The sequence below is a fragment of the Grampus griseus genome (assembly GCF_964374135.1).
Source record: "Grampus griseus genome assembly, chromosome: 9".
NCBI lineage: Eukaryota > Metazoa > Chordata > Mammalia > Artiodactyla > Delphinidae > Grampus > Grampus griseus.
In genome coordinates, this window is record NC_139003.1 from 68365333 (window position 1) to 68390231 (window position 24899).

The following is a 24899-nucleotide window of genomic DNA, read 5'->3' on the forward strand; positions in this document are numbered from 1 at the left end:
TGATGAGAAGTAGTCAGATTCTGAATATATTTTGAAAATAGAACCAGCAGGATTTGTTGAAAGATTGTATGCATGAATTAAGAGAAAGAGATGAATCGATGGTTCTAAAATGCTGGTTGCCATTTACTAAGGAGGGGAAGGTAAAGCAAGTTTTGGTGGGGCGGGGGTTGGGGGGAATTACGATTTCTGTTTTGGACACATTTCATGTGAGATGCCAAGTGAGGAGGCAGGTGAAGATGATTCGGCACACAGGTGGAGATAAATCTGGAGTTGAGGGAGAGATCCAGGCTTGATAATATATTTGGGAGTCATCAGCATTTAGATGGTATTTAAAGCTGTAAAATTCTATAAGGTCATCTTGGGAGTGAGTGGATATTGATCAAGTTAAAAAACCAAGCTTTACTACATCGTGAAGAGTCCAGACTGAGGAACTAAAACCAAAAGAGGGAGAGAAGGAGGGAGGGAAAGAGTGAGAGGCCAAGAAGAAATGGCCAGTGAGGGAGGAGGAGAACTGAGAAAGCATGACGTCCCACAAGCCAAGTGAACAAAAATAGAAAAGAGTGAGGATTATACTTTTTGATATACAGAAACAATTCTTTACCTTATAAGGAAGATAGATATAACGATATAAAAATATTCCAGATTTAGTACAGTGAGTGGTAAGTGCTACAAAAGATCTGTATTCCAACTGCTACAGTCACACACAGAAGGGACTTCCTGACCCTCAGTTCATGGGAGGCCGGCATGAAGCAGGTGGCATTTAAACCCAATGTTGAGAGATGTGTGGAAATGTGACGGGTAGAAGGGGAGGAAGAGAGGACAGTTATATCAGAGGGAACATCTTAAAAAGAAGCTCAGAGAAGGGAAAGAACAAGGTATATTTAAGGAACAGGGAGTAGTTCAAGCTGGCCTGGGTGTAGAGGATGTATAGCCTACTTTCTGCACACCTCTAAGGCAGGTGATGTTCAGATTTTGCTATGTGGTTTCTGTTTTTGTTTCTTATTACCTCTCCAAAAGCAATGGGTATAAGAGGTCTTAACACAACCTTGAAACGTTTTCAATCCTTTCCCCCAGTCTAACTAACTGTTACCTACCAAATCTTATATTTTCATTTGTAAATATGGTAACAGTCATGGAAAACATCTGTATCTGTTTATCATCTGTGGAGTTCTTGTTCTGTTTAAACTCTGGTGGGAGGAAAAAAAGAGTAACAAATATGCAAAAATATTTATTGTACTACGAGTCCCTACTGTGTTTCAATTCTGAAGTTGGGAGGAAGAAGTTGTTAGAGAAATAGGAAAAAGATAAGGCTCACTCTTTGAACAGTTACATAAATTTATGAGGACAGTCCGCCTTAATGGTTGGAAAATAGAAAATTCGTTCTATAGATTTGGAGTTTGGCCCAGCATAATCTGACCTCTGCTCCAGTTCCATGGAGACGAGAAAGTTGTGTTGCCTGCAACCATATACAGAATTCCTTAAAAATAACAGTCGTTATCTCTGGGGTCTGATCAACTCATGGCACTGAAGAGAGAAAGAGATAGAAAGAAACATGAGGAGGAATCACATGAGATTTTATTGTCAGTAACAGACAGGAAATATATTAATAGATTCCACCCCTCAAGAAAATGAACATGGTAAATTTTCTTACAGATATTTTAATGTGAATTTTAATTTTAGGGCCAGTTGCACAAGTTTTTCCCCCATCTTTGTATTGCCAATGGCACAGTGGGATGAACAGAGAACCTATTATCCAGTTCAAACTCAGACACCAATTTAAGCCCCCAGTCTCTTTGCTCCTCATGGGTCTCATTTGCAAAATTGAGGGAGAGGACACTGGTATATAATCAAGTGGGAAAGACTTTGGAGTCATACAGATTTAGTAGCTATATGATGTTGGGCAAGCTACTGACTGTCTGAATTGCAGTTGTTAAACTGCAAATTAGAGAGAATAACAGCTCTCACACAGTGCTGTGATGAGGATTAAAAGAAATCATGTAGGGAAAACTTCTGGCACATAGTAGACCCTCAATAAATATTCATTTCCTTCCTTCTTTTAACTTGAGCATTTCAGTTCCAGTATAACGTCAAGCCCTAATTTGGGGGAAAATTTTTTGAGAGAAATTACAGAGTTTACCACTATTAGTTGTTTTAAATTTTTAAAAATTGGCATCCAGTCTGTTTCAGAAAATAAGACAGCCTCTATCTTTAGGGTAAAAATAAAGAATTTGTAGGGAGCACGTACTACATGGACAGTGAGGAGAAAACTGGTATTCCCCTCAGGAGAAAGTTTAAGATTATTGGGAAAAAAGAGAATGGAAGGAAGGGAGGAAGGAAGTTAGTTGATAAATAGTTTTAAAGCCTATAAATTAAAAATGAACCAAGTAAGAGAAAGAAAGAAAGGTATTTGCTCTGCTGCCCTTCCCATTAAGATGGGTTAGGTATTAGGGCTGGCATGACACAGACATCTCTCTTGTTCCTAAAACGGAAAAAAAATCTTTTATGAAAGTGAGTGAGTTTACAGCAGGAATGTCAGCTCAGTGAATGATTCAGTGCTCTAGGTAAGTGGATATATACTTTACTACTTTGACCTTTCTGTATTTTTCATATTTTGCCCGACAACATATTGCAACCATTCCTTTCAGTTAGCAATTAAAGTCTAATTTGCAGCTGCCTTTATAAAACCAGAGCTTCCTTGCAACAAATGAAAATTTTCAAGTCCTCTTGTTTGATCTCTAGTATCATACATTTCGGTATTTCAGACATATAAAACGCCCAGAGCATGGAAAAAACACAGTAAATAGTCACCGTCCTTTAGCACCATCCGTTACTCAATGTTTCACTTTGTCATACAGTATGAAATATAAATGAAGAAAAAGAGGAAGGGAGACACAGCAGTAATTTATGCCTGTCTAGAAAGTTTGGCACTGCAGCTCCAAGTATAGGGAGCCATTTACAGGAGAAAAACCGTAACCAGAGAATATGGAAGTGTGGAAGGTGAGATCATCCGCCAGCAGCAATCTTTCAAATTCATAGACACTTTCGGATTCATGAGGTGAGAATGAGCAGTGCAGAGAACTGTGAAGTTCATTTGTAGTGTTTGACTTTGTTAACACGCACTCTCAAGCTGTCCTTGTTATGAGATGGTGGTCGAATAGTAAGTGAAAAAAAAAAAAATCAGTATGGAAAATATCCCCATTAATTGGAAATAATAATAGTGTTACACATAAAAAAGTTAAAGGACTATATGTAACTTGAAAGTGTTATTTAAAAGGGAAAAAATATGTAAATTTAGCAGAACCTTGTACCAATCATTTAAAAAAAATCTTTACCTGAACTTTTAAATGATTAATTTGAATTAATTTCAATTTATCTGAATGCATTTGTCTTCTATTAAGCATGGTCAAAATTTGTCTCGAAACATTTTTTTTTAAACTAAACATTTTCTTCAAGGCAGAATTAAATCTATCAACAATTTAATACAGTCAAGAAAAGTAATTTATGGAATGAAGCAATGATCCAATGATCCATGCCTTTCTTAAATTTCTCTCACTAAGCCCCACATAGATGTTACTTCAATTTCAAAATCAGAAGAGGGAATGCCCAATATGTCTTAGTAGTTTCTCTAGAAACAGGCAAATCAAAATCTAGTAATCAAATGATGAGAGTCTTTAAGGTGTTTCGGGGTGAGAGAAGGGAGGGGACGTAGCATCAATATGCTTTGGGGGTCTGAGTGTGTACCAGAAAAATTAAAATACCGTGCATCAATAAAGTGTCACTTATTCTGAAAGACTTGTCTAGCAATTCAGAAATTTTAAAAGTAAACATTTGGGTTAACAAAAATATACAGGTATAATAAACATGATTAAATTAGGCATAAGATCAGGAAAATCTAAAAGGACACGTAAGGACCTTAGCTGTATAGACCAGAGCTTTTCAAATTTTAAAGTGCGCACAAATCGCTTGGGATCTCATTAAAATACAGATTATGAATCAGTTAGTTTGGGGTGGAACCCAGGATTCTTCATTTTTCACGAGCTCCCAGGCCATGCCAATGCTGCTGGTCTACGGACCACACTTTACGTAGCAAAGCCCCAGATCACGATAAAGGAAGAAGGTTTATCCTAGAAATTGCATCTAGAGAAATGTGAATATCATATGCTCTTTCAGAGCAACCCCTGTTCCCACTCTGTTATTTTCAATGGAATTTACTCTAGAAAACATAATTGAAAGTAACATATTCAAATAAACACAATGTGATATCCTACTAAGGTAAATATATGAATTACTTAACTCAGTTCTCAAAAGAGCCTGTGAAGTAAAGACTTTTATTATCTTCACTTTATGGAAAAAGAAACGGCCTTGGGGAATTGAACTAATCAAGTCAAAACCACATATGCAGGATTTAGAAACAGTTCTGAATTTGGCAAATCTTACTCCAGAGCCTAAATATTTTTGTCAGTTTTACTACAATTGTCAAGATTGCCCTATTGCATTCTTAGTAATCTTGCAAACAAAGCACTAGACACAAAAGATACAGTAGGGATACAATGGTGTATGAACGTTGGGCTATACCATCTTCATTGACAGCATCTAGAACAGGAGTCACTCAAGAATAACTGCTTGTGACATTAGAGATCTCACATGTGTGGTGAATAGCAGCCTTGATGCAATAAATAATCTGTTTCAAGAACCAGAATGAATGAGAGATGAGGATAAAATACTGGATTAAGCTCCTTACGCTAAAGAGTGGACAAATAGATTCTAGACAAGGACATACTGGAGGTTCCACAGCCCTGAACATATGGGATGACCACTAAAGCTCCACGTCAGAAAAAACAGCCCTAGATTTTAGAATCCCTAAGGGACTTTTTTACTCTATGAAGGGTACACTACTAAATACTTTATGCATTCTGTTATTATTAAAGGGTATAATCCTTCCCCTAAGGTGTGCTGGCCCCAGGGTCTTTGAACAAGTCTAGACCAGAATTAATTAGGAGCCATCGTTTTCATTACAAGTACGTTATAATTATGTCTGCTTATTTCACACTGTTCAGTATACTCCCTCCTGTTAAACTACAGCACAAGGCCTTTAGCACCTGTTGCTTATTTCTGCCAGACTGAAAATATTCCTTTCTCTTTATTGTTCGTGTGCAAGGCTAAGATGGACTTGCCAAGAGCGGTCATTCTTGAATGCACCTGCCAAGTGTCAGATACTTTAATAGGTGAAATGCTTATAGCATATGCTGTGTTTGCTGCAGCTTCCAACTTCCAGTGCCCAGTATTTCACAAGAGATTGAATATATTCAGGATGACCGATCCATTCCTTGATACATGTGTATGTGACCATATGCCCATGCGTATACAACACACTTATATAACACACCCCCCAGGTTAGCTTTGGCTGAGAATATATCTTATAGTAATTTACTACCTTACATCTTCAACTTTAAAAAGATAAACAAGAAATCCCTTGCACTATACTCACTGATTTGTTGGCAGTTGTTTTCATGGCATCAGTCTGAAAAATAAAAACATAAAATTGAGTTTTGGGCTTCAAGGTAGCACCCTACGTCCTGTTTTGATAAGTTCTTTGCTTTCCTTTTCTGAGGATGCTAATCCTTTTCCCACTCTCCTATTAGGTCTTCAATCCATCCAGATAAGAGTACTGCAAAGCTCCTGTAATTGAGGGATGGGGCCTAGAATAAAGGCATCCATCCTCGATATACTGAGGTACCCAGCAGGGTGAAGACGGAAAGGAATGCATCCCTTTTCCGTGAGTTATTCAACTTTATCCTGCCAGTCTCATCAGATGTTATCAGAGGTGTGGAATGGAAGGAAGGGTAGAGAAGGTTTTCTAGAATGCTGACGTGGGACTAAATGCCAAGAAAGATGGAGTGATGATGGTTCTGCTTTCGTAGCTTTACCACATTCCCAAGGATGAGTGAGGGCTTCCACGTTTTGTTCAGTTTCCGAGGAGCCCATGTGTTTTATGTTTACCTTCCCTGCCCGGCAGAACATTAACTTCCCTTTCCTTGACAGATATCAAAAATCCATGTAAAACTTTCCTGCAATCCGCAGTAAAACTGACGTCTGCAGTAGGAAGCAGTCTTATTTTATGAGCACCCTTCTTCAGGTAACCTCAAGATAGAACAATTTAGACAATTTTCCCTTTTGAAACAGTAGAGCAAAATATTCCTAGACCTCTCTCTCCCTCTTTTTCTCCCTCACTTTCTCTCTCTCTTTTGCTTTCACTCTCCCACCCTCTCATATATGAAAACACCATTCAGAGCTCAAGCTGCTGGGTAATTAAAGAAGGAATTATACATCCTAAGGCCTTTACTATTAGAATATACATGAGTTTAGTTCATGAACAGCAAGCTTTCACGAACCAAGTGGTCAAGAACCTTGTTGATATAGCACCACCAGAATGAAACCAAGGGACCTTTCTCAGAGGAAGAATTTCCCATATAAGTAAGTCTACAAACCTGTACACTGACAATTCATTACACCTTCTGGAAAGGGAGGTATTGCTGTATAGGGCTGTAGTCAAATTGGATTTTTCTTATCCCAAGTTAACTTATGCCTTGGTAACTATACTTCCTGGGATGCGATTCAGTCACAAGTGGGATTTTCTCAGAGGTTCTTGGCACACTTAATTTCTAATTGATGCCACTGATAACATAAAAACAGGATTGGGTTATACTTCAGGACAAAAAAAGATTCTTCAGGTGCACTCCGAATGAGCTCATTTCATCCAGCAAAGGAACGGAAGAGCATCTGCAGGTAAGGTGACTACAACTCTACTACCTGTAAGCAATAGTATCACTGGATCGTTACCTAGGAAAACAACCCTAGAAAAAGGTCAAAGCTGGTAGCTTTCAGAGGACTCAGAAAAGCACGCAGGGGATAGAATTCTCTTTCTTTCAGAGCCTAGGCCACACTGATCAAAGAATTCCAAAGAGAATTCTGTGCACAGTCACTGATAAAATTTAAAAGGAGTTTAGAGGCCCCTTTCCAGCCAGAATGATCTGAAAGCCCTGACATGTACCATTATATTGTTTGATGAACATTTCCAGAAGAATGAGATGTCCATTTTGACCTTTGCAGTGTGAGTAACACATGTCGAAAGGAGGACAGAAGGCTTATTTTTATACAGATAGCAGAAAGTTGCTCCCCTTGTTAAGAAAGCGTGGCAGGCTGATTTTGTCTCTTTTTTCCTTTGTAATTTGAAAGTCCTCCCAGATAAACCTTTGCAGTATACAACTTGGTTTTGACATCCTGGCTTTATGCCTCTAACTGTTTATAAGTCATGCAAGGAAGTCATCTATCTTGACCAATATGGCTCAGACATATTTTCCATGTTAATTACACATGTTTGGACTGACATTGCAGTGATACAATTTCATTTGTTTAAAACAACAGAATGGATGGCTCTTTAACTCAACAAATGTAGGTAAAAATTCTTCCCAGAGTAAATGCAACAAGTCTGGAAATTATAAAGGCACAGGCACTAGTGGCTGAAACCCCAGAGACTAAGAAGCTGATATTCTGCAAAGATCCCTTATTTAGATTAAAAGCATGTTGGAAAACGACGACATAATTATCAAAAAATTATAATTATAATATATGTGTTAGACACTCCAACAAGATGGGTGTCCTAAAAATAATCACCAGCTGAAAAGGAAGCAGAAGCATTTTTAACTCTAACCCAATGGAACTATTCGAATTTGGGCTGTGTTTTTGAGCAGGACCTCCACATTTTTTTACACTTACCAGAACACCAGCGGTTAACCCCGTAATGGCCAACTGCTAGTTATTACCCTACATTTGGTCCACAGCTGCATGGTTCTGCTCACTTTATTGTCATTTCAGCCCTCAGCCCGTTAGATGCCTGGTGACCGCTTGCATGCAGAGGGGCCTTTGGTTAACTAAATCCCCATCAGGATCACAGCTGTTGTAAAACATTCGGTGACAAAAATATCCATGTGCAACGCATAGTAGATAAATTTGCGAGCCAATTTGAGCAAAACTTGGAAAACAAATGAGGGGACTAGTCGAATTCTCTGGCTTCTGAACTACATTTCCTCTGTTTTGGGGGAATATGCTTTGTAACATTCCAGCATTCCCCTCTCAGTGCGACAGATGATTGGGGCTAAATTTCAGAGTGATAGGCCCAGTTAAGCAAAAAATATACTTTTCCACCTTCCTTCACTCAGCCTCAGCAGTTAGAGAATGAATGTCATGTTCAGTTATTCAGACAGATTCCTGACTTTGGCATAATACTAAGGTCAGTATTGGGTATTTATTCACGATGTGCCTCAGCTTAAGACACCAAACCCTTGTTTCAGTTTCTTCCAGCCTGGAGGCCTAGCACAGTGGTTGCATATGTGCAAGTGTGTCTTACCCCAATCGTGCAACAGCCAGTGCTGCCAGGTCCAGTTCATTGCACAGAGGGCCCTGAAAGTGCCCTGTAGGTGATTATGGTTGGTGTTACAATGGTCAACCCCATGTCCGGTTATGACACTGAGAGACTGTGCCGATTCTGCTTCACCTCGCTACCTGCAAATGTTTCAAAACAGGAAGAAGACAAGGAGATAAATGACCTACGCCCCAAAAATAGAATGAAGAGATCCATTTCTCGATTGTATCATTGAATGCCACTCCTTTGTCACTTTTTGTCAAGATCCAAGATCAAGTAACAGATGTGATCTGAGACTCCAGATCACAGATCTAACCAAATTTAAACCGACAAAGGGAGAGTTCATTCTGGTTCTAACTAATCTGAAAGTTGGTTTGTACATGCCTGTGTTGATTGATTGAATTCCTACCCCACACATATTCTGTTCATTCACTAAATTGTTGAGATGTTGCTTAACAGTCAGGGACCTAGACTTTTCTCCTCCATTAACTCATTCAGACATGTCTTAAGCACTCACTATGTGCCAGGTACTGAGGATAAAATATTAATAAGTCACAGTCCTGGCATGCAAGGAATCTAGGGTTCAGAGGCATATAATCTCTCAAATGTAAGAGAGGGAAGCTTCTTTTTTTTTTTTTCTTACCCTTCCATTAATTCTCCAGTCCTCTGCTGCCATAAATTATACAAATTTTTGAGAGGAAAAAGTGCCATTAGTTAGTTTTAGGTGTTTCCCCAACTTGGTGAGGTAGGAGAGAACTCGTGTATATTACCTATGCACTGATGAGTTATTGACTTCTTAGTAATGTTCACTGAGGAAAAAAAGATTTTTTAAATTTTGAAACTAAAAATTATCAGGTAGATATCTGGAGCACAACCAATGTATTATGTGCATGGAGTTAAAAAATATAATTTATACATTCTAGCTTTAAAGAATTTAAGTCAGGGAAAACAAGATTATGACAAATAATTAAAAAACAATTGTGTGTGTATGTCTATATCTATGTAAGATGTGAAAAATTATGTATAGGAGAGCTCTTGGTATAGAATGGTCACGGCAAACTTAATTAGTTTAGATTCTCATAATCTAAATTATGTTGCCGCACTTCATGATACTTTACAGAGGGTCCCCTCCATCCATAAGATAAAGCACTGGAAGGGCTGTGTGGAATCCGTAGGTGAGTGCAACTCTGCTACGTGAAGCCTGTAAGCTTATTAAAGATTTGATCAAGACCAGTGAATTCCAAGCCTACCTTTGGTCTGTCTCCCTTTTCTACATATTTTAGCTTTTTCTTCTTGTGTCTCCTCTCTATTGGTTAATTCTGTGCTGTTATTTGAAGGCAGGTCATGGTTCATAAAATAGAGGTTGTCTTTAAAGTTAAAAAAATAAAAAGAACTTTCTGGATTTGAATGTGAGCTTCTTCCTGACCAAGAAGACCTATAAGATATATCCCTTTACACTAAATATATAAACCTGGGGCCAAGGATTAGCGATTTCTCCTCCTCTAATGTAATAAGAAAGTACAATAGTAAACATTTTCTGAACTTGTTCAAAGTTTTTTAAAAACTATAGAGCAGCTCACTTCTTATATTTCTCATAATAGAGGAGAAATGAAGACATGGCATTCAGTTTAGTCCAAAAATTACGTATTGAGAGTGTGTGTGTGTGTGTGTATCCATGCTAATACCATATATGTATATATGCTATTAGGTGAGATATTGTGAGCACAAAGGAAAATAAGACAGTCCCATACATAAAGTTACTTCTAATCATCAGAGAAGTAGAAGAGGAGCAAAGAGCTTAATCATGATACAGACAGATTAAAAGAAGGAGGAAACGTATCATAAAAATATGTATAAGGGGGCTTCCCTGGTGGCGCAGTGGTTGAGAGTCTACCTGCCGATGCAGGGGACACGGGTTTGTGCCCTGGTCCAGGAAGATTCCACATGCCGCGGAGTGGCTGGGCCCGTGAGCCATGGCCGCTGGGCCTGCGCGTCCGGAACCTGTGCTCTGCAACGGGAGAGGCCACAACAGTGAGAGGCCCGCGTACCAAAAAAAAAAAAAAAAAAAAGTGTAAGGATGAGCACCTGGGCCATACCAGATAGTCTCTCAAGAGGCAGGTAAACTAACTCTTAAAAGAAAAGCAAAATTTAGGAAATCAAAGAAAAAGAAATGACACAGACTCTTACTTCCAAGGAAACAAACAGTTTTTGAAAAGAACGAACAGAGACATACAATATGTTGAATTTTCGGGAAGAGCAAATAACTCAATATAAAATGCAAGAGTTGGAGAGAGAGAAGAGATCGGAAGAGAGGGGGCTTTATATACCAGATTACAGAGTTTGGAATTTATTAGATGAGGAAGATGCATTAAAAATTTTTATGAAAAAGAATACCACGATGAGCTAATAAGGGCCTATGCTAAGCACCATTTGCCGTGAACAAGAAAAATAAACATATTGAATATATTCAGGAAATAAAATTGATACGATTTCACTTGGAAAATGTAGAGGAAAAGCTGGTGTCAAATGTGATTTGCAAGTTTTGCCTTGAGTGATTGAGTGATAGATGTTACTACTTGAAATAAGAAACAGAAAAGGGAAGGGGGAGCAGAGGTGGAGGCCTAAGGCTTAAATAGGAGGTAGGGGAGAAAATATCTGAAACTGCAAAGGAGACAAAACATAAAAATATAAATGAGTGTTTTACTCACCAATTTTCTCTGAAAGCTAGATATATGTTTTCTGACAGATTCTTAAAAGAAAGATTTTCTTTTAATCTTTATTGGAGTATAATTGCTTTACAATGGTTAGTTTCTGCTTTATAACAAAGTGAATCAGTTATACATATACATATATTCTCACATCTCCTCCCTCTTGCATCTCCCTCCCTCCCACCCTCCCTATCCCACCCCTCTAGGTGGTCAGAAAGCACCAAGCTGATCTCCCTGTGCTATGCGGCTGCTTCTCCCTAGCTATCTATTTCATGTTTGGTAGATATGTCCATGCCACTCTCTCGCTTTGTCACAGCTTACCCTTCCCCATATCCTCAAGTCCATTCTCTAGTAGGTCTGTGTCTTTATTCCTGTCTTACTCCTAGGTTCTTCATGACATTTTTTTTCTTAAATTCCATATATATGTGTTAGCACACGGTATTTGTCTTTCTCTTTCTGACTTACTTCACTCCGTATGACAGACTCTAGGTCCATCCACCTCATTACAAATAGCTCAAGATTACACTTAATAAGATTGAATCTGAAAGTCAACCCTTTTAACTGAGAGAAATAATCCATATTCTGAGAATGATAACTAAGAACAGTATTTCCTAAGAGCTCTAACTACAAAATTTTGTAGTTTTAGAAAACATTACATCTCACCGTTACCTGAAACTAGATTTCTTTATGTAACATATAAGCTTTGCATTTCATTTAAAGTGAAAATACTGTGCTATCTTATAAAATAAATATTGGAAACTATATATTTCATGAGATATTATTCAATTTTTAATTAGAAAATTTATAGGCCAGCCATTTATATGAGAGAGAGAGAGAAGGAGAGAGAGAGAAAGGTAATAATATGAGCGAGAGACAGAGAAGTAATACGAGAAAATATCCACACACACAATTTAAGAAAAAAAAAAATGTCATGAAGAACCTAGGGGTAAGACAGGAATAAAGACACAGACCTACTGGAGAACGGACTTGAGGATATGGAGAGGGGGAAGGGTGAGCTGTGACAAAGCGAGAGAGAGGCATGGACATATATACACTACCAAACGTAAAGTAGATAGCTAGTGGGAAGCAGCCGCATAGCACAGGGATATCAGCTCGGTGCTTTGTGACCGCCTGGAGGGGTGGGATAGGGAGGGTGGGAGGGAGGGAGACGCAAGAGGGAAGAGATATGGGAACGTATGTATATGTATAACTGATTCACTTTGTTATAAAGCAGAACTAACACACCATTGTAAAGCAATTATACCCCAATAAAGATGATAAAAAAAATGAAATAATTTGACATCATTGTTTACCTATCAGTTGGCAAAGTTGAAGAAATGGTAAGAAAACAAGCACTTTTAAATACTGTCAGTGGATAAAAAGAATTTCTTATATAGCAGTTTGAAAACATAGATTAAAACCTTTAAATTTTGCACACCGTTTTTATCAAGCATGTTATTTATAAATTATGGGTGTATTCAAGAATTAAGCTGCAAATACACACACACACACACACACACATATATGTAATCCCTGTTTATGTAGTACAAATGAAGTGGTAGTTTTTAATCAGTGTTTTTTAAATTTTAAAGAAAACATCATCCAATATTCAAAAATACTTAAAAAATGAAAATTTTCATATTCCTCAAAAGGACTTTTGAATGGGTATTTTGGTCATACTACACAGAAGTTCCAAAAATCTTCCCCAGTTTATCGTCCCTAAAATCCTCATTACAGTTTGGCAGCCGCTCCCAATGTCTCTGATTCTCTATTACTCTCCAAAACTTTTTTCTACAATTGAGCACTGGCCATTTATTCTCTCTCACCTCTTTTCTCCATCTTTTCAACTCAACATTTTTCTTTTCTTGCATGTGTCTTCCTCACATGGATTAACATAGCCTCTTAGACTTACACATTGCTCTAATTCATCCGTTTCCTGGATCAACACAGCAAAACCCCACGCCTGAAATTGCCAAAACAAAGTATCCTTCCTCTTTGGAAGGTAGAAGAGAATGCTTTAGAAGAAGAAAGACAGCTGAAAATATGTATATATGTTAATTTTTGAAAGTATCTGTCATAGAGAATTTATCGTATTTGTCATATTTATAATTGAGAATATTTGAAATTCTAATTATCCAACAACAGATTGGTTACATTAATTATGCTAAATTGATGCAGTAGAATTTGATGACATAGCTTTCAAAAAGTGTGTGTGTGTGTGTGTATGTACATATGAAGTACATTTAATGACAATATTCATATACTAAATTTTAAATCTCTAGTTTAAATAAATGTGTGTAGAGTTAATTTCTCCACTTTTTATTACTGGCTTTGTTGATATATCAAAATATATCAGTAGGATAAGAAATTATGTTTTTCTTTTGTCCTATGTTTTCTAAATGTTTCATAATTAAGTTATTTGTAAAGGTGAAAATCTTTACTGCTCTAATATAAATAACATGTTAAACTCAGAGAAATGAAAATGTGTCTAATTTCATCCACACTGAATTTTTTTAAAGTCTCCAATTGACATTCACTTACAATCATGTATGCTAGTAGTTCTAAAAACAGATGTGAGTTATTTTTAGCACAACTTAAAAAATATAGAACAGTTTCCAACTATATTAATTTGCTGCCATAACAAAATGCCACATACAGGTGACTTAAATAGCATAAATATATTCTCACAGTTCTGCAGGCTGCAAGTCCAAGATCAAGGGGGTGGCAGAGTTGATTTCTCCTGAGGCCTCTCTGCTTGGCTTATAGATGGCTGCCTTCTTGCTGTGTTCTCACATGGCCTTTCCTCTGTGCACGTGTATCCCGATAATCTCCTCCTCTTCTCATAAGGACACTAGTCCTACTGCCAGAAAGTGGATCTCAAAATAATAGAAAGATACAGTTTATACAGTAGCACTACTGTATGTTTTATTATATTTTAATTCTTTGAAAGTGTGTTATCTACAAAATAATAAGAAGTATAATTAATTGAAGATGCCTTTTTTCAGTAATGCTAAAAAACAGAAAGAGGCTGAATGTATTTCCTCCATTTTTAATCTAGCTGTGCCATTACAAGTGTCACATACACAACTGTGCTAACAGATACAGTCATCTACAATGCATAGCTAGAAAGGAAATACTACACTCCAGGGAATGCCTTAAAAAAATTAGGAGAGCTACTCATTAGTTGTTCTTTGTTTTCTACTTTGAATTACATCAAACTGACCCAAACTCCTATTTATTACTAGTCCATTAAAACAAAAGCAAAGTTTAGACAGAGAACATTAATCAATTCATATTTCAATAAGCACAAAGACTACATAGGCCAATAAATCATGCAACCAGCTGTGTCTTTTTTTTACAAGCATTGGTAAATAATCAGTTCGACTGAAATTAATTGCATCTTTTCTTCCCCCAATCCCTCATACACATAGCAGTGTGAAAGTATCTGGAGACAAAGAATAAACTGAGATTCAGTCATAAATAAGATAACCAATTTGTCACACAGACCAAGTAGTACATGGTGAGATCATTGAGTTCTTATGTATATAGCCAAAGCAAAACGGAGTGCTAAGAAATTAGATCACAAATTTTTCCAAGGGACATAGGTAGTTTTTCAGTGTGTAAAAATTCATCCATATATGAGGACTTTTTTCCTTTTGTGGTATCACCATCATAATGATTTTATTTACCCAATTACTTTTCTTAAACTTTCATCAGATAATTTACTCAAATGATTTCTGATTGTAACACTTTGTTGGAATTGTGGTTTTCTAGGATTAGCTATGTGAAATAAGTCATCTCATGACCGGAGGCTTCTACTTCATCTACTACCTACACCAACTTGGCAAAAATCCATGCCCAGAAACTTCCTAAAAAATGAAGTATCTTTCCTCTTTAGAAAGTAGCACATGAGAGTTGATTCAGGATGCTTTTATGTTAAGTATTCAAAACTATACCTTACAGTGTTAACTACAGTCACCATGTTTTACATTAGATCCTCAGACTTTATTTACCTTATAGCCGAAAGTTGTTACCCTTTTACCAACCTCTTCCCATTTCCCCTACACTTCAGCCCTTGGCTACCCCTTTTCAACTCTCTCTGTATGTGTTTTTTTTTTGTTTTTTAAACATCCCCATATATGTGATATCTTGCAGTATTTGTCTTTTTCTATGTGGCTATTTCACTTAGCATAAGACCAAAAGGTCCATCCATTTTGTCACAAATAGCATGGTTTCCTTCTTCCTCATGGCTGAATAATATTTCATTATATATTTATATATATATACCACATCTTCTTTATCCATTCATCCATTGACTGACATTTAGATTGTTTCCATATCTTGGCTGCTGTGAATAATGCTGCAATAAGCATGGGGATGCAGATATCTCTTTGATATCCTGTTTTTATATCCTGTTTTATTTTCTTTGGATATATGAAGTATGAGGATCTAATGTAAAATATGGTGACTACAGTTGATAACACTACATTGTTTAATTGAAATTTGCTCAAGGAGTGGAACTTTAATGTTTTCACCAAAAGAAAAACAAACAAACAAAAGGTAAATACATGAGGTGATGGATGTGTTAAGTAAATGGAGGGAATCCTTTCACAGTGTATATGTATATCGTATCGTCACGATGTACACTTTAAGTACATTTTACAATTTTATATGTCAACTGTACCTCAATAAAACTGAAATAAAAAACTACCTTGCAGCTGATTTTTCTTCTTCTTCTGGGGACATAATGAGGACTAATTCTGTCACATCTCATACCGCTGTTTACTTTGGTCAGCCCTAAATCTGAGTCTTCCAAGTCATCTATTAACTCCAGGACTGCTGAGAAGCAACACAGCCTGGTAGTTAGGAATGCAGATCTAAAATCAGGCTGCATGCACTCTAGAGCTCGCGAGCCACAGCTGCTGAAGCCCGAGCGCCTAGAGCCCGTGCTCCGCAACAAGAGAAGCCACTACAGTGAGAAGCCCGCGCACCTCAACGAAGAGTAGCCCCCGCTCGCCGCAACTAGAGAAAGCCCGCGCAGACAGCAACGAAGACCCAGCGCAGCCAAAACTAAATAAAATAAATTTATTAAAAAAATTATACTAAGTGAAAGAAGCCAGACACAAAGGTTGCATATTGTATGATCCTGTTTATATTAATTGCCCAGAATACGCACATCCATAGAGTTCGAAAATAGATTAATGGTTGCCAAGGAATATGGGGAGTTACTGCTTCATGAGTATGGGGTTTCTTTTTGGAATGATGGAAATATTCTGGTACTAGATAGTGTTGATAGTTGCACGACTTTGTGAATATACTAAAAACCACTGAATTGTAAACTTTATGTATACATTTTATGGTATGTGAATTACATCTCAATTTTAACAGTAAAAAAACAAATCAAATAAAATAAAATCAGGTTGCAACTTACTGTGACTTTGGGCAAATCATTTAAATTTCCAGTGCGTTCGGTTCCTCATCTGCCGAAGAGGGAGATACCACCTACCTCACCTGTTAGAAGGGTTAAATGATAATATTGGTTAAGCATTTAAACAATGGTTAGCACATAGCAGCCTCAAACAAAGAAATATAGTATATCCCTTAATCGGACCAAATGCTGCCCTCCCTCCCCAATCTTTTTCCTAGGCCCAGAATAGGTAGGGCCAGCTTCATGGGCATGTTACCTGTGCAGTCACGCAGGACCCCACACTTAGAAGGGCCCACATTTGACATAATGTTTTGTTGCCATCTTGAAATACATAACGATTCTTTTTTTTGTAAATTTATTTATTTTTGGCTGCGTTGGCTCTTCGTTGCTATGCGCCGGCTTTCTCTAGTTGCGGCGAGCGGGGGCGGCTCTTTGTGGTGGTGCACGGGCTTCTCATTGCGGTGACTTCTCTTGTTGTGGAGCACGGTCTCTAGGCACGCGGGCTCAGTAGTTGTGGCTCGTGGGCTCTAGGGCGCAGGCTCAGTAGTTGTGGTGCATGGGCTTAGTTGCTCCGTGGCATGTGGGATCTTCCCGGACCGGGGCTCGAACCCACGTCCCCTGCATTGGCAGGCGGATTCTTAACCACTGCACCACCAGGGAAGTCCCGAAATTCATAATGATTCTTGAACATGATGTTCTGCATGTCCATTTTGCACTGGGCCCTGAAAATTATGTAGCCAATCCTAACAGTATACTATCCTGAGATTTCCTTATCAATTCAGTCTCTTCTCTGAGCATTATCTTTAATTAATGTTTTAATTATCTTTAATTCTTTAATGATTTTCTTACCTTAAGTCCTGATGATACCATCTTCCTTGTCTGATGCAGAGGTTTTGGGGTTTTTTTCTATTATACCCCATATACCACAGGACCAGAAGGTAAGGGGTTGGCTACGTATCACTCCCTCCCATCTGAAGCTTGCACCATCAGACTAAACCACATCTCCTCCTTATTCTCATATTTTGACCCAGTTTGTCCCTCTTGACTCATTCTCTTCTCCATCTCAACTCCATGCCATCATTCTCGGTAACTTCAGAATGCACATGGATGAACCATTTACCCTGCCTGTCAGATCCTTCCCTTCCTCACCTTCAATTACCTGTTCCTCCACCCGCTCCCAACCAGTGATGCTGGTTGCATCAGCAGTAACTCACCATCCCTGAAAACTTAAAATCAGTCACTCCCTTCCCTGGCTGCCAACTGCTGTTCTTTCGGCTTGCATTCCCAAGTACTCATTTTGCCAGAATTCCTCAACTTCAGTGAAACATCTAACCCATTGCCTTCACGTTTCACTCTCTTCCAACTTAATTATGTTTCCTCTTCCCCCTTTAACCTGGCTTTTAGTCCATGTTACCTAACTGAAATAATTCCCTTTTAATTATTTTACCTTGCGTGCCTCCTTTTTTCTCTAGCACGTTCCCCTGAAAAATCCCAAATATTGGCTGAAACCATTTAAAATTTTTTTTTCACGCCAGCATCTGAGAAGCTAAATGTAATTGTAGATAAACAACTAGGAAGAATACAACCACTTGAAATTTATGCTAAAATTTTCATACAGCTATTTAACACTGCCAGGCAATCCTACTGCACTCACATAGTAGTTTCATTTCCCCAAATAAAATCATAAACAGCATTTTTATACTCTCTTCAGTCTTTTCAAACTACTGCCTATTTCTCTGCTCCCCTTCATTGCAAGGCTGCTAGGATGATTTTTTTTAGTACTTATTAATCCTATTTCCTGCCATTCATTATTCAACTTATGACATTGTAGGTTTTTTCCCATCACTCCCAAGAATCTATTCTTTTGTTACAGTCACTTATGACCACCATCTTGCCAAATCTGCTGTTCTGTCCTCTTCTTACTTGACCTTCACCAGCATTCTATGGTTGACAGTCTCTCTTCCTTTGGTTTCCAGATATTTGACACTTTTCTGTCTTGCCTTTACCTACCTCCTCACTGGTGAGCTCTTCTAAGATTCTTTCCTCTTAATATTTTCCTGACTCAATCCTGGTGTGTGATTTCCTTGGTTGCTCTTATCCAATTCCATGGTGTAAATACCATCTACATAAGGTGAGAAACTACCCCAGTTTGCCAAGGAATAAGAGGATTCCCAGGTCTTAGAACTTTCAGTACTAAAACAGGGAGAGTCCTGGGTAAACTAGGATGATTGTTCACGTTTTACCTATGTGCTAATAACTCCCCAAATTATGCCTCTCGTCCACACCTCTCTGATGAGCTTTATTTCCATTTTGGTGTGTAATATACATTTCAAACTCAAATTTGTCCAAGCCAGAAATCTTGATTTGTGCCTTCAATTTTTTCTTCTCCCATTAGCTGCATCTCCATAGATATCATCATAGTATACCAGTTATTATGTAAAAAAAAAAAAAAAAAAAGGGGGAGAGAGAAAAGGAAAGGGAAGGAAAGGAAAGAAGAGAAAAGGGAAGGGAAGGAAACTAGAAATCATCCCTGGCTCCTCATGACTCTTCCTTTTCTATCCTCCAGTCCAGTTACCACCACCTGGCCCACGCCACCACCATCTCCTACTTGCACCACCACAGCAGTCTCCTAACTACTCCCTGTTTAACTCTTGATCCTTTCCAAGCCATTCTGCATGATGAAAGCTGGGACAATTCTAGTTTTAAACTAGAAAATTCTTTTGTACGATATATATAAAGAGTCATTTCTTTTTAAAACATTTCAGTGGCTTACTACCTCTTTGAGAATAGCAACCAAACATCTCTCCAGGTTTTATGACAGTGCTTCTCTATCAACCTGTGGAGAGGATAAGTTTGTTTTAGTTTATGCTTTTGTTTTTTCTCTATTGCACCATGGACTGACATACGGTCCTACTGCATATGACTGGAAGCAATCTGCAACATGAGCTGCACCATCCAACTTCAAACTCACCTGAACTGAGGTGAGTCTGGTGATCAACGGCTGGAACCTCAGCAATGTCAAGCTGCTATAAAGGGTTTAAAATTTAAGTACTTTTCCTGTTTGCTGACTAGAAGTGGTTCAACTCAAACTTTTATTAGCAGTGGTCTATAAGTCTCTGCCTCCCTGACCTTAATCCACACCACCTATCCATGTGCCCCTGACACAGCTGGTGCCCTGGCTTCCTTTCTGCCCTTCAAATGAACTGTCAGGCCTGTGGATTCAGCTTAGAATATTCTTTGTCCAGCTCTCCACAATAAAGCTCACTGTTATTCTTCAGGTCTCAGCTCGGACACTTTCCTCAGACAGGCTATCCCAAAGGCTCCCTCTCTCAGGTGATGGTCTCTAATTACTCTCTGAATCCTAATAGAGTTTATTCCCTTTACAATACATTCTAGAATGTTAACATATTTTTAATTTTTGTGTTTTAAATTTTGAAATTAATTAGGACTAGTATAAGAAGTAAAACCAGCCTTTGCTTGCCAATTCTACACTTTCTGAGGAAACCAGAATTAAGAAATAGATAAGTATCATCTTTTCAGTACAAATACATATAAACACACACCTTTCTTTGTTTTTTTTTAATGGACCCATTCTCTACATATTACTCTGTGAAATAATTTTTCACCTAAGAATATATTTTAGACATTTCTAAAGTCTATAGACCAATACTACACTATTTTATGGTTTCTCTTGAAGGAGGTATACATAACTCAGGTAGGTAGTTTTACATAAATGAGATTTTTGGTTATGTTTTTAACTGACAAGGCTTGTTTTCTTGGTTTGCCTACTTCTTCTCTGTTCCCTTTCTTCACCTGCATCAATTCACCCTCCCCCATTATGATTCTTGTAAAAACTCTGCCGCTTTTTATAGTGTGTGTTGTGTGTTGTTCTAGTTGTTTCTCTGCATCTTGCTTTTCTCACTCAACAACTCACTGTCATAATCGCTCCAAGACAAACGACACAGGTCTTACTCACTGTTGTAATTGCTTTTTAATAGCCCATAGTGTAAATGTATCGTAATTTTTTCTCAGTTGAAGGCCATTCACTCTTTCAGACTCTTGCCTCTACGAAAAAGTACAATAAACATGCTCGTATGTATATTTTTGTACAGTGGTGCTTTTACTTCTGAAGAATGGGGTTGCCTCTAAGGCTATGGTTATTTAAAATTTTAGAAGCACTGCTAAATTGTTTTCCAAAATGATGAGAATAATGTATAATTCCAGTAGCAAAGAATATGTAATTCCCTTCATCCCCACCAGCAGTAGGTTTATTGAAATTTTACAATTTTGTCAGTCGTCGATGGTGAAGTGATACTTCCTTGTTATTTTAAGGACAGGAAATTTGAGTTTACTCTTTTGTGAATTCCCTATTCATATCCTTGAAGTATTTTTCTATTGAGTGGTTTGTCTTTCTCTTTACAATTTGTAAGGATTCTTTCTGTATTATAGACGTTAAATGCTCATCATCATCTGGGTTGCAACCTTTTATGTCCTTCCCCCAATTCCATCGTTTGTCTGCTGACTTTATTTATGTTAGTGTAGTGGACACTTGTCACGTTTGTGGCTGTTCCAGGATCTACTGAACACTTTTTCTATGTGTGGATGATTTTCCACTTATGAGTTCTGTCTCCTAAGCCAGAAAGTAGAAACTTGCTTTCCCAGGTTCCCTTTCAGCTAGGGTACTAGAACATGCCCCAGCCCCTTCCTATTAGATTCACCTGCACATAACTCTAAGGTGGAAATGATCAAGGCAAGACAGTGAATGTGGTATTGATGTCCTACAGAGACAGCAGTGCTATCTTCTCAAAAGCAGTCCCTCACTATAGTTGTTGCATTTTCCCTTCCAAATTGCTTTTCTGAACATACAGTTAAAATGTATGTTGTTTTCAACCAAGAACCTTAACTGATACTGATATCAATGTGTATACAAAAGTTATAATTTTTATGTCAACTATATCTCTTTATTTTTTCTGGGTTTCTGGTAACATTACGAAGTTTCCCCTTAACCCCTACATTGTATAGGTAGCCTTGGTGATTTTCTTCTGTTTTATTTTTAAATTTTAAGTCAATAGGGAACAATTAAATGCACATGTATACATATATATTTGTATTTTTATGTTTATGTAAATATTTATAAACAATATATACATGTAAATATTATACGGAGAGAGAGAGAAATCAGTGCTGTCCAACAAAACATTTTGCAAAGCTGGAAAGCTTCTATAATCTACACTGCCCAATAAAGTAAACACTAGCCACACTTTAAAACATGAGTAAAACAGCTGAGAAACATAATTTTTAAATTTAAGTTCCATTAAAATGTAAATAACACTTGTGGCTAGTGGCTACAGCACTGAACAGCACATATAGTGAGAGTGGACCCAACTTAGTTTCCCTCTGGATAAATAGCTATTTGTCATCCGCACTTAATAAATAAGTCACTCTTTTCCCACAGAATAGAAATACTAACGTTCCCATATATGAAATTTTCATATACAGACATTTATTTTCTAGATTCTCTATTTTTCATGGATCCATATGGCTAATACCATATTGATTTGACTGTAGTGACTTTATAGTCTGATGAATGATGTGTGAAGCGTATTTCGCAGCTTCTGATTCTCCTATAATCAAACTTTTCTTGGTTGCTTCAGACATATATTCTTCCAAGCGAACTTTTATTTCATTGTATCCAATTCTGAAATCAGCCTTGATGAAGCTCTATTTATTATTAGTGCCTCAAATTTATAGGAGAATTTTGAAGAATTGACATTTTTACTGTATTAATTCTTCCCATCCAAAATCACACTATGTTTTTCCATATTTCAAAGATTGTTTTATGTCCTTTAATATTCTATGAGTAAGATTCACAGATTTTTTTTAACATAGGTCCTGTGTTTTCTTTTTAAAAGTCATCTGTGAGAATATTATGCTGTTTACTATAAACAGCTATCTTTCCATTTTCATTGCCATTTGCTTATAGACAATATAGACAAAAGTTCTTGGTCTTAACATATTTATCTTGTTTTTATCTTAAATTCTCTTATCCATTATTTTTCATTGATTCTGATTTTAATTAGAATCTTAGGGTTTCTAGACATACAATACTGTCATTAGGAAAAAAAACTTCTATTTTCTAACGTTTTTACTAAATTTTTTTTAACTTACCATTCCAAAGCAATGGCAGCAGTAGACATTTACATCTAATTTTTCATATTAATTGCAATGAGAATTTTCTAACTTAATGATAATTAGTTTAATTTGAGGTTGATTATTTTGTCATATTTTCTTATTAATTCATAAATTTAAAAAAATATCTTTATTGGAGTATAATTGCTTTACATTGTTGTGTTAGTTGCTGCTGTACAACAAAGTGAATCAGCTATGCGTATACATATATCCCCATATCCCCTCCCTCTTGCGTCTCTCTCCTACCCTCCCTATCCCACCCCTCTAGGTGGTCACAAAGCACCGAGCTGACCTCCCTGTGCTCTGCGGCTGCTTCCCACTAGCTATCTATTTGACATTTGGTAGTGTACATGTGTCAGTGCCACCTCTCTCACTTCATCCCAGAGCGTGTTATATATGTGTTAGCATATGGTATTTGTTTTTCTCTTTCTAACTTACTTCACTCTGTGTGACAGACTCTAGGTCCATCCACCTCACTACAAATAACTCAATTTCATTTCTTTTTATGGCTGAGTAATTTTCCATTGTATCTATGTGCCACATCTTCTTTATCCATTCATCTGTTGATGGACACTTACGTTGCTTCCATGTCCTGGCTATTGTAAATAATGCTGCAATGAACACTGTGGTATGTGACTCTTTTTGAATTATGGTTTTCTCTGGGTATATGCCCAGTAGTGGGATTGCTGGGTCATATGGTAGTACTGTTTTTCATTTTTTAAGGAACCTCCATACTGTTCTCCATAGTAGCTGTATCAATTTACATTCCCACCAACAGTGCAGGAGGTTCCCTTTTCTCCACACCCTCTCCAGCATTTGTTGTTTGTAGATTTTCTGATGATGCCAATTCTAACTGGTGTGAAGTGAAACCTCATTGTAGTTTTGATTAATTCATATAATTTTTTCAGAATGTATTGATATTACCATATGATTTTTTTTAATAGATTGATGTACAGCATTTATACTGATAGGTTTCTGGATATTACAACTATCTTTTTTTTTTTACAAAGATCTTTGTGTATTTACATAGGAGTTTGAGCTGCATTTTTGTTTTTTATGATAACTTCATAAGGTTTTATATTAAGAATTTTTTCCAGGGGAGCAGTAGCTTAAGTAACATAGGAATTATCTATTTTTTATAAAGACTTGATACAATCCAGCTGGGAAAATCTGTAGCCTTAGTGGCTTTCATTAATGGCAGATTTTTAACCTTCTCAATCACTTTTTGATTATTGACTTTTTTTTACCTTCTCTTGGGATAATTTTAGAAATTTAAATTATGTTAGAAAAGCATCTATGTCACCTGTGTCTAAGGTTTTCAGATTTGTTGTCATAGAATTGTCTGCAGACATACTTTATTATTTTATTACTATTTTAATCACACCTCTAGATATGTCTCATATCTCATTCCCATTCTTGCATATTTTGCCCCTTTCTAGTCCCTTAATCAGGCTTCTTTTTCTTGCTCTTCAAATCTCACTTGACTTTCAGTATAGTTCAGTAGTTGAAGAAAATGTGACCTCTGAAGTCTGAATAGCTATAATGGTATGCTATTATAAAACATTTGTCACTATGAATAATAAGAAATTCTGTCATTACCTTGAGTCTTCAAATGTAGCTCAATCAGAAGGTCGACTCCCATTCAGTGATCAAAACTCAGTCCCCCGTTGAGGGTCTATCAGGGGAAGAGAGGAGAGATGGGGCACAAACTGTATTTAGTAAGCAGGTGAGGGCAACTGCTTGTTGGCAGCAATCGGGAGAAGAAGGAAGCAAAGAGAACAAGAAAATTCTTGTTTGACTGACATTGTTCTGAGCCTGCATTGTTCTGAGGCCTGCAGACATAAAGCTGACTCAGAGTGTTTCTTAGGTTCTTCAGAAACCTCCATCTCTAGGGAAGAGGTTGGTTGATTACTCCTTTTGTATCCATTGAGAATCCTTCAGGGTCTGGGCCTCTTCAGCATCTCTCCCTTGAGATCACATCCTCTCCTTCAGAGAGGAGCCTGCAGAAACTGAGATGATCTCATGCAGGTTCTTTCTCACACACGGCCCGTATATGGTGCGGGTCGGATGGCTCAGGTGTCTTTGAGAACTTCTAAACACAAGAGTTAGTCCCTGCTTCCCCCCTCCTTGGCTTATTTACCAGCTGCTGGCT

General features: G+C 37.4%; 1 long non-coding RNA gene across 1 annotated transcript in view; it reads right to left on the reverse strand.

Annotated features, from left to right (window-relative positions):
* Window positions 1–24419, reverse strand: part of LOC309827247 — a 43382-nt gene extending 18963 nt beyond the window's left edge. The window contains exons 1-6 of the long non-coding RNA XR_014297196.1: window positions 24347–24419; window positions 16562–16641; window positions 13819–14006; window positions 10317–10430; window positions 8408–8562; window positions 5489–5521 (exon numbers count right to left, since the gene is read on the reverse strand). This is a non-coding gene — a long non-coding RNA (uncharacterized lncRNA). The remainder of the gene's footprint in view (window positions 1–5488; window positions 5522–8407; window positions 8563–10316; window positions 10431–13818; window positions 14007–16561; window positions 16642–24346) is intronic.
* Between the last annotated feature and the right edge of the window lie 480 nt (window positions 24420–24899).